This window comes from Theobroma cacao, chromosome 1, assembly GCF_053813885.1.
Source record: "Theobroma cacao isolate CCN51 chromosome 1, ASM5381388v1, whole genome shotgun sequence".
Lineage (NCBI taxonomy): Eukaryota > Viridiplantae > Streptophyta > Magnoliopsida > Malvales > Malvaceae > Theobroma > Theobroma cacao.
In genome coordinates, this window is record NC_142639.1 from 30,261,767 (window position 1) to 30,270,999 (window position 9,233).

Below are 9,233 nucleotides of genomic sequence, written 5' to 3' on the forward strand. Positions count from 1 at the left end.
AGTGAGCTCTAACACTACCCTGAGAGTTACCCTCCTCGCCTCTACAATCGGAGTAACTATGCAACCGGGTTTACCGTACCCCTCTAATAGGCAGTTCATGAAAACCCATCACTGCAGTGACTAAACCCACCAATTTTAATAAAATTTCGACAGTATAACGTGGCTTTTATTTATTTATCCAGCCTGCATAGTAAAAGACAGCTTACATAAATTCTCAATGCAATTATAAAATATAGCCACATATTCTCATATATCATAAGCCATTCATAGGAAAATATATTTTTCAAGACAATTGGTAGCCTCAAATTACTCAATTTCATGATCAAAAGTTTCGTATTTCAGATAATCCACACAATATATTTATTTGTCACATTTATTTCTAAAATATCAAAAGTCCCATTTTAATCTCATTTTCGTTTCATAAAATATATAAAGAGCATTTAAAATTACAATAATAATAGTTTTACTCACAATTTGTACAAATTAAATGCTCTCTAGGTGTCCCGATCACTGTTCGTCGGGTACGACTTCCTTACCTTTACCGGAAGGCTCTCCTCTTAGACACATTGCAAAAATTACACAATTCACCACATTGATGCTAAATCACTATATAATTGACTTAAATCCTATACTAATGCATGGTATGAAATGCAATAGCCTAAAACGGCTTAAACGTGGTATTAACTTATTTTTGGCACTTTACCCGATAAATTGCTAACGCGCTCCATTTTAGCTCTAAATTGTGCCATTTTCTCTCCAACATTTTTAACCATTAAATATCAGCCAATAATCCTCTAAAATCACCAAAATCAGCTCACTTTCCTCCTTGAAAAATTCGGTCAAAAATGGGACATTAACTCGGTTAATTTTCCACTTTGTTTTTCTATCACATTTAACCATTTTTCATCATTTTCTCTTCATTTCTCTTAGAATAAAAATCAGTTCATCATCATTGTACATCATTGAATATTCGGCCAAGGGTGGGTATTGTGAGAATTTCATGCTTTCTTGCCCTATTTGATTTCTATACACATTTAACTAACTAAAACTACCAATTTAACTAAGAATCAAAACATAAAAATTTCAAAATCCTTCCCCTTGAAATTCTGCCAGCCCTTGGTATCACTTTTTGATCACTCTCCTCAGGCATGCTAAATGGAAACAAAGTCATAGGAAAGGTAGAAATCAAGCCAAAGTCGAAAAATCTTACCGTTAGACGCGTAAATGGACGAAAAACGCGAATTTCCCTTTGAATTTTCTAGTTTTCCTTTGGTTTTTCTCTTTTCTTCCTTTCCTCTCTATTTTCTCTCTTATTTTCTCCTTATGGCCGACCATCACCTGATGTGGGGTTTAAATGGGCTGATTTTCCTTTAAAATAATATTAAATCATGGAAAAGTGCCATGTGTCACTTTTCCATTGGCCCGTTTTTAAAATTTCATCTTTTAAACTTCAATTTTTCACCACTTAAAATACCATAGTTATTCATGCCAAAAAAAAATCAATCCTATGATTTTGACAAGTTTTGGATGGTGAAAATTACACTTTTACCCCGAGGCAACAAAATTATCGTTTTGCCCCTATGTTCCGAAAATTACTGAAATTGAAAATTTTCACTTCCTATCATTAAATTATACTCCAAATAGTTAATCTTGGTCAAAAATTTCACTCCACGATCAAATTATTATCTTAGGTGATAAAATGACGATTTTGCCCCTAAACATCAAAATTTTCAATTTTTTCCCAAATAAACCCTCGAACTCCGAATAATCATTTTTAGTTATTCCTAGATTGTAAAATACTAAATTTCATTCTACGATTCTTTGTATTAGTTCGAGGTTAAATCAACTCAAGTGTACCGTTAGGTACAATATCGGGTTTCGTCTATTCTTAAGAGCTTTCCTAGCGTAATAACATGCTACTCAGTGCATGTATGTCATGACATGTGTTTATAGGGTCGGGTTTTACAGTTCCTAAGAAGTGCAAATATAAAGATAGCGTACTGTGGTGGCATATTGAAGGAAATAACGAGCGACCAACAAGTAGAAATAGCTAGATACGCCTCCAAATTAATTACAATATAGTATCCCACTATTGTAAGGTGAGTGAACTTGCATTTAAAAGGTTTTGAACAAATGCATATGTGTTGAATGAAATGCTAGAATATCCTTGGTTGACTTTTTTTCAAATTTATGCACGGGAACAAGCTTTTCACAAGTGATACTTCTACATTTTTAAACGTATAATGTGATGAATTATGTATTTGAAATATTATGTTGAATTGCCAATTGAATTGTGGCATGTGATGTATTGTTATGCAAAGATTCTTGTTACATGTTGTTATGTGTGCCATGCATTGAAATGTAATGTTGAATGATAATTATAACTGTGCGTGTGCGGTGTGGAAGTGCACATGACGGTGCCGGTAGTGTGCGGTGTGGGAGAGCACATGCCGATGATATATGCCATGTTCAGTGTGGGAGAGCACATGATGATGATATATGCCATGTGCAGTGTGGGAGTGCACATGAAGATATTAGCTATATGCGGTGTGGGAGTGCACATAAGCTAAGTTGAGGTTGATGGGTGTATGTGCAGAGCCGTGGTGACTAGTGTGGGGATGACCTTGGTGTATGTTTGAATTATCTATATATTTATATATACATAATGTATACATGAATTTTTACACGCATGTGCACCTGTCCTCTAGAGTAGAAATTTTTTGGAAATGTAATTTGATTGAATTATCTATTGAAAGTTGATATTCTTAAATGTTTTCAAAATGAGTTGAAAAACAGCATGGCACCGAGTTTTGTTTATGATATACAAATTGCATGGTTTCAATACAAGTGCATCGTGTTTTCTAAAAAATCTTCCGTATCGTTTGCTTGTTCCCTTCCTATGTTCACTCACTGAGTTTATACTCATTCTTTTCAACTTCATGTTTTAGTTTTCAAGATCAAAGGTAGTTGGATCCTAGGTCGAGGTGCTCCCTTCTATTCATCTTTCGGTAGGTTCACTACGACTCTCAATGATAGCACCAATACCTAGAGTCACTCCGTTGGTTGTCAAGGGTCAGTTTTATGTTTATATGTGATGGTTTAATGTAAATTGTGAGATTTGTTGTGAACTTTGTATGTATTTGATTTTCACGATTTAAATTTGAAGAGATTGTTATTAGAAATCACGAGTCTTAAATCCTAAAGAAAAAGAAGTGACAGATGGACTACTGACGGGTTTACATATTGAGGCTTGCTTGGGCCTGGTGGGCTATGCTTATTGGGTCCATGCGCCGATTATGGCTCGAGTTTTGGGCTTTGACAAAGTTGGTATCAGAGCTCTAGGTTTAGTTGAGTCCTAGGGATTCTCGTGTCTGTCAGCGGAGTTGTTGGAGTTTGTGTATAGTCTTGTCCTTGGATTGTGGGTGCACAACACAAGTCAAGGATGGGAGGCTACATAGGCCCCTAATTCATTAGAAACCTACCTATTCCTATGATGTATAAATGGCGAAGTAATTGATGCTTGGTTGTGTATAGGTTTAGAGGTGTGCCTATTGCACACGCCATGTCTGGGAGAAATGGTAGTCAGAATGCCCTTCATAGTACTAGCGAGGGATCGTTAGATTCCACTACTAGGAGGCAATGGCGCCTTGATCCAGGAAGTCAAGAAAGTGGTCAGTCTCGGATTCCTATTGGATGGATTCCACTAGGATTGGAAATAATGTTTTGTAGTGGGGAAAACCTCGAAAGTAGTGAAAGTCTTAAAAGCGAGGACAACACTGAGATTTAGGAAGGTGTTAAAAATTTCTTGTAGGAAAGGTTTGAGGAAAAGATGAAAGAGGCAATTGCAAGATGAGGTTATCGTCCTAGGAAAGTATCCGCTGTCTGAAACTTTCCTCCTAGATGTGGAAGAAGCGCTACACCTATTAGTAGGGAGGAATGCATAAGAATACAACAAGCTTGGATTAAGGATAATATGGAGAAACCTCAGGAGATGGAAAAGGATCCAAAAGAGGATCCGTCAATATGTTCGGATCAAGGCAACGATGATCCTAATAACACTTAATAGTTTTGTTAAACTTCGTATTACTTTAAGTATGGGTAAATTCTGTGTGAACTAAGTAGTAAATGTTATCTGTATAAAGGATTTAAAAGTTTGGCTTGTATTTTATGTGACTCAAACAGATTATGAAGTAGTTATTTAAATGACTTGGTGTGTGTTAAAATTTTCATGTATGACAGATATAGATTAGCACTATAATGATTAAGGAAAGATATTCACCTTAGTGGTGTGGTTGGTCACCTTAGGCAATTATTGAAGGTTGACTTAGAAAGTCATTAATGATTCAAGCAACTACAAGACTTGACGATAAATATGTTTTGTAGTATTATGAAATGGTTACCAATAAACGTGATGGACTTTTGAGTAGTAACTCTAGTTTTGACAAGGTATAAAATGCCATTTGAATTGATAGTGTTTATTAGAAATTATCATTTATCATGGAATGTGGGTTTGGCATGATTTCAAATACAAAAATAAATAAATTAAGTCCTAGTTTATGAGGCAAGTTGCATCAAAGAAGTTGATTTTTGAGTAAACACATTGAACTAGGGGAGGACGTTAGGATAAGAGAGTTCAATGTGTCGTAATTGCATAGGATATCATGAGACAGCATAGTAAGGCCAACAATCAATCTGGAAATCTTAATTATAGTTGCAATTTTGAAAAAATGAGGGAGAAATCCATGACATTATAGGTGATACTTTGAATGGTTAACGTGCTTAATGTCGAGGATTGTAAACTTAAGTATTGAAGAAATTATAACCCGACATTCCTGTGGATGAGAAATGTTAAGTGGTATATGCTAGATAGATAGAAAAAAGGTCAAAAGGGATAATTCATTGGTCAAGTGGCTGTAGTGTGTAGGTAGGTCCTGAAGAGTTATGCAATGCACAAAAAAAGAAAAAGGTATGTAAGTCTTTTAATTGTTCCTTATGAATGTACGATGGGTAGTAAGGATGGAGGCACATGATGCCATGACATTATAAAATGATAATTTACACAAATGTAGACCCTTGAAGGTAAAATAAGGAACTTGGGAAAAATAAATCCTTAATTTAATAAGAATTATGGGATATCAATAGTAAGGGACGAAACTGTGAATGAAGGATTACAACGGTGGCATAGCAAATGAGTTAATACAAAGTATTGCTATGAGGATTTACAAATTTTGTCTTGATTTAGTTGAATGAAAAGGATTAGTAACAACACAAGGTCAATTGTGTGGCATGCTAGAAACCCGTTAAGATAAATTGAAGTATGAATAGATGAGCATGCATTTGAATATCTTGGTGAACAAGTGCATGCCTTTTTGGAATGATATGTTCGGGATGTTAAAGAGCAAAAAGTGATTAAGTGTTTCGAGAATGCATGAACATCCTTGAGAAGAAATTACCAAACATACGCGACAAGTATAATATGTGGGATTTTGAAACTTGCTAAGGAGCCTAACGGCTAAACCATAGGTTAAGTGATCATATGCGGTGAGACATAAGTCTAAGGTAAGTATCTATAAGGAAATACTTAAGAGGAATCTTACTATGAATCTTATGAAAACAAGCATTAAGTTACTTGATTACAAAAAAAAGGAAGCTGTAAACTGAAAGTGATATCCATATTGACATTGAGAAGTACTTGAGAAGAACTTTGTTTCAAGTCTTACAATATCAAGTACAAATTGTAAATTTGGCTAACAGAGAATGGTGTTATATTAGTTTGAAAGCATGGTACAACAGACGATTGAAGGTAACCTTGATAATGAAGTCGGATAATGAAAACCTCCTAATGTATTATGGAAACTGGAATTCGAAAATGCATAAGGCATGCATAATTCGAATGAGTCTAAGTCTTAAGTGACTAATTAATATCGAAATGCAAGAAGGATATAATATATATGTTAAAGGTATGAAAGATAATTGAGAAACAAGGATGACTTTTAGGGATTGTGGTATTGTATAAGACGCAATGATCAAGTAAAGATGAATCCTTGAACGAGCAATGAGATTATAAAGCATATACGGATACTGGATTATAATTTAATGAAAATGACATTTGGCAAGTGAGATGTGATTAATGACATTGTGATGTAAGGATAAGTAGTACAATGAAACTTAAGCATATAGTTCGAAATGATATAAATGATATGAAGTTGTGCATAGGCATAATGAGAATTCGTATGGATTGTATAAGGAATAACTTATGATAAGGCGCAAGTGGAATGATAATTTAAACATCTGAAAAGGGCAATTTGAAATCGATTATACCCCAATGTTCATAGAAAAAATATGAGAATATTGACATGAACTATGAGAATTATTATATTGAATTTTGGTTATGGATGGGAACGAATAAAGGGAAATTTAGTCTGAAGGCACTTGAACACGAGGAATCCCACACCTAATAAGGAACGTTGACACTTGAATATGCGTGTACATACGTATGTGTGGAGTTAGTGATGTGCCCAATTAAAGTGAAGAATTGTTTTTAGTGATTCAAAATTTGAACTCAATATATTTGATGAGTTGCATAGATAATACAATGATAAGAAATCCTATCAGAAATTGAGCTATGTTGATATAAGAAATTTTTGGAGTAACAGTCAAAGAAATGATATCACAAAAATGTAACCTATAGCATGATTAAGCCATATAAGATGGACAAATATGATTAAGAAGATTTAAGTTGCATAAATACGAGATAAATATGAAGAATGAAGGAATGGTTGAAAGATTCAACTCCCCATAATGTTGGAAATATGTATAGGACTGAATAGGACATGTTTATAATGCCATAAGTTGTGTGATAATGCGTGGGGATAAGGTGAATGAATGTCGAAAAGTTTGACAAGAATCGAAATAAAGATATGTTTAAGGTTAGTAATGGAATTAAAGGCATACTTGAGATCCTAGCGATGAAAGAGAACAATGGTTGAAGGGTACCGTTGTTTGATTCAAAGATGATAAAAGGTATAAGTTACGTACCCTGACCTTGTCAAGTGTTTTAGTCGAACTGAAGGTAACAAGGTGCATAAATCAAAATTCCCCATGAAAAAGGAAATAAAATAAGATCATTGAGTGAGATTAACAACCCGACGTTGACGTGAATTCGAGGATAAATTCTTTTTAAGTGGGGGAGACTGTGATACCCCATACCCCTATATAGTAGTCAATATAACCGTATTGATAAGACGAAGGACTAATTGATGTGGATTTAAGTGTCATTGAGCTGTGACAGGTGAAAGGAATATTCTAAAGTAAAATATTTCGCATGCGAAGAAATAACAATTAAATAACAATATTTTTATTAAGGATGAATTAATGAGATAAAAAGTGACTCGAAAGTGAATTGGGGCATAATAACACATATTGGGTTTCAAGGAGATAAGTGGAAAATCTTGGAATAAAATAATATTTTATTAATAAAATAATATTAAAATATTAATATTTTATTTGATATCGAAATTAGTCATGAAAGAGGAGTATATGGTTAATCTAAGTGGGGGAGAAAAAGAGTGAGGGAATTTCAGAGAAAAACGAAGTTAGTGGGGCTCGCATGTCTTTATTAAATAAAGCTAGCGATGGTAAATATATATTTAAATATTATGGTGATACCGCATTGAAGTGCAAACTTTATATTTTGTTTGCACACATGTAAAGGAAGAAAAATAGAAAGAAATTGGAATTAAAAGATTGTTGGGAGGACTAAATTAAAAAAAAAAAGAGAAACTTGGAGGCCAACACGATAATTTTTCCATAAGCTTGGTCAAAGCTTCCTTTGGAAGCTTTGACTCTTTTCTTCCTTATCCATGGCTGATCCTTATCTTCTCCAAAAGGCATTTTCTTCTCCATCTTCTTCCTCCCACGCCATTTTCCTTCACCATAAAAATCAAGTTTTTTTCTTCTTCTTTCTCTTCTTTTCTTACTTCTCCATATTCTTCTACCCCTTTATTCACCTAACCCATAACTCTCAACCTCATTTTTCATCCTAACTAAACTCTAGGAGAGAGAAAGGAAGAAAGAAGAAAGGAAAGAAAGAAAAGAAAAAGGAAGAGAAAAGCTCAGAGGAGGCTCGACCTTCGAGGACAAAAGAGAAAACCGAGAGGTTTTCCACCCCACCCACGCACCATTGTTGAGGTTTGAAAAGATTTTGGTGGTTTGCCTTGTGGATTTCAAGGTAAGGAAGCTAGAAATTGATGTTTTGTTTGAAAGCATGTAGTTTGAACCAATTATGATGTGAGGTTTTGTTTGTGGTAGCAAGGATCAATAAAGATCCAAGGAACCCAAGGCATGCATGTGGAAGAATCTTGGAATGCGTGGTGATTTTGAGCTAGAATAAGTGGTGGGTAAGCGTTCTAACCTTTAAATCGCAAGTAGAAACAAAAAATGAGATATGTATTGATTGTTTGTGCTTGTGGCAGAATGAAAAAGTAAATTGTGGTGCATGTGGACTTAGAAAATGCTTGATGGAAGTAAAGTTATAGTTGCTACCATATGCTAGGTTATTGATGTGGAAATGATGGTTGAACTTGATAAATATCCTTAGAAAAGATTAATATATGTGCTAGAGTCATAAATAAGTTACCGGTATTTATAATCTAAAGAATTATGCAAGCAAAGGATAAAGGCAACTTAGGTAAAAATGTGTCAAGATATAAGTTAGTTGAATAAGGATTCACGATTGAATGAAAAAGAGAAGTAGAAATGATATACACTAAAGATATTGAATTTGGATTGTTGTTAAGAAGTGCAAAAATAAAGATAGTGTACTGTGGTGGCATGCTAGAGGAAATAACGAGCGACCGACAAGTAGAAATGGCTAGATACGCCTCTGAATTAATAGCGATATAGTATCCCGCTATCGCGAGGTGAGTGAACTTGCATTTAAAAGGTTTTGAACAAATGCATAAGTGTTGAATGAAATGCTAGAATATCCTTGGTTAACTCTTTCAAATTTATGCATGGGAACAAGCTTTTCACAAGTGATACTACAACTTTTTTAAACGTATAATGTGATGAATTACGTATTTGAAATATTATGTTGAATTGCCAATTGATTTGTGGCATGTGATGTATTGCTCTGCAAAGATTCTTGTTACATGTTGTTATGTGTGCCATGCATTGAAATGTAAAGTTGAATGATAATTATAACCATGCGTGTGCGATGTGGGAGTGCACAT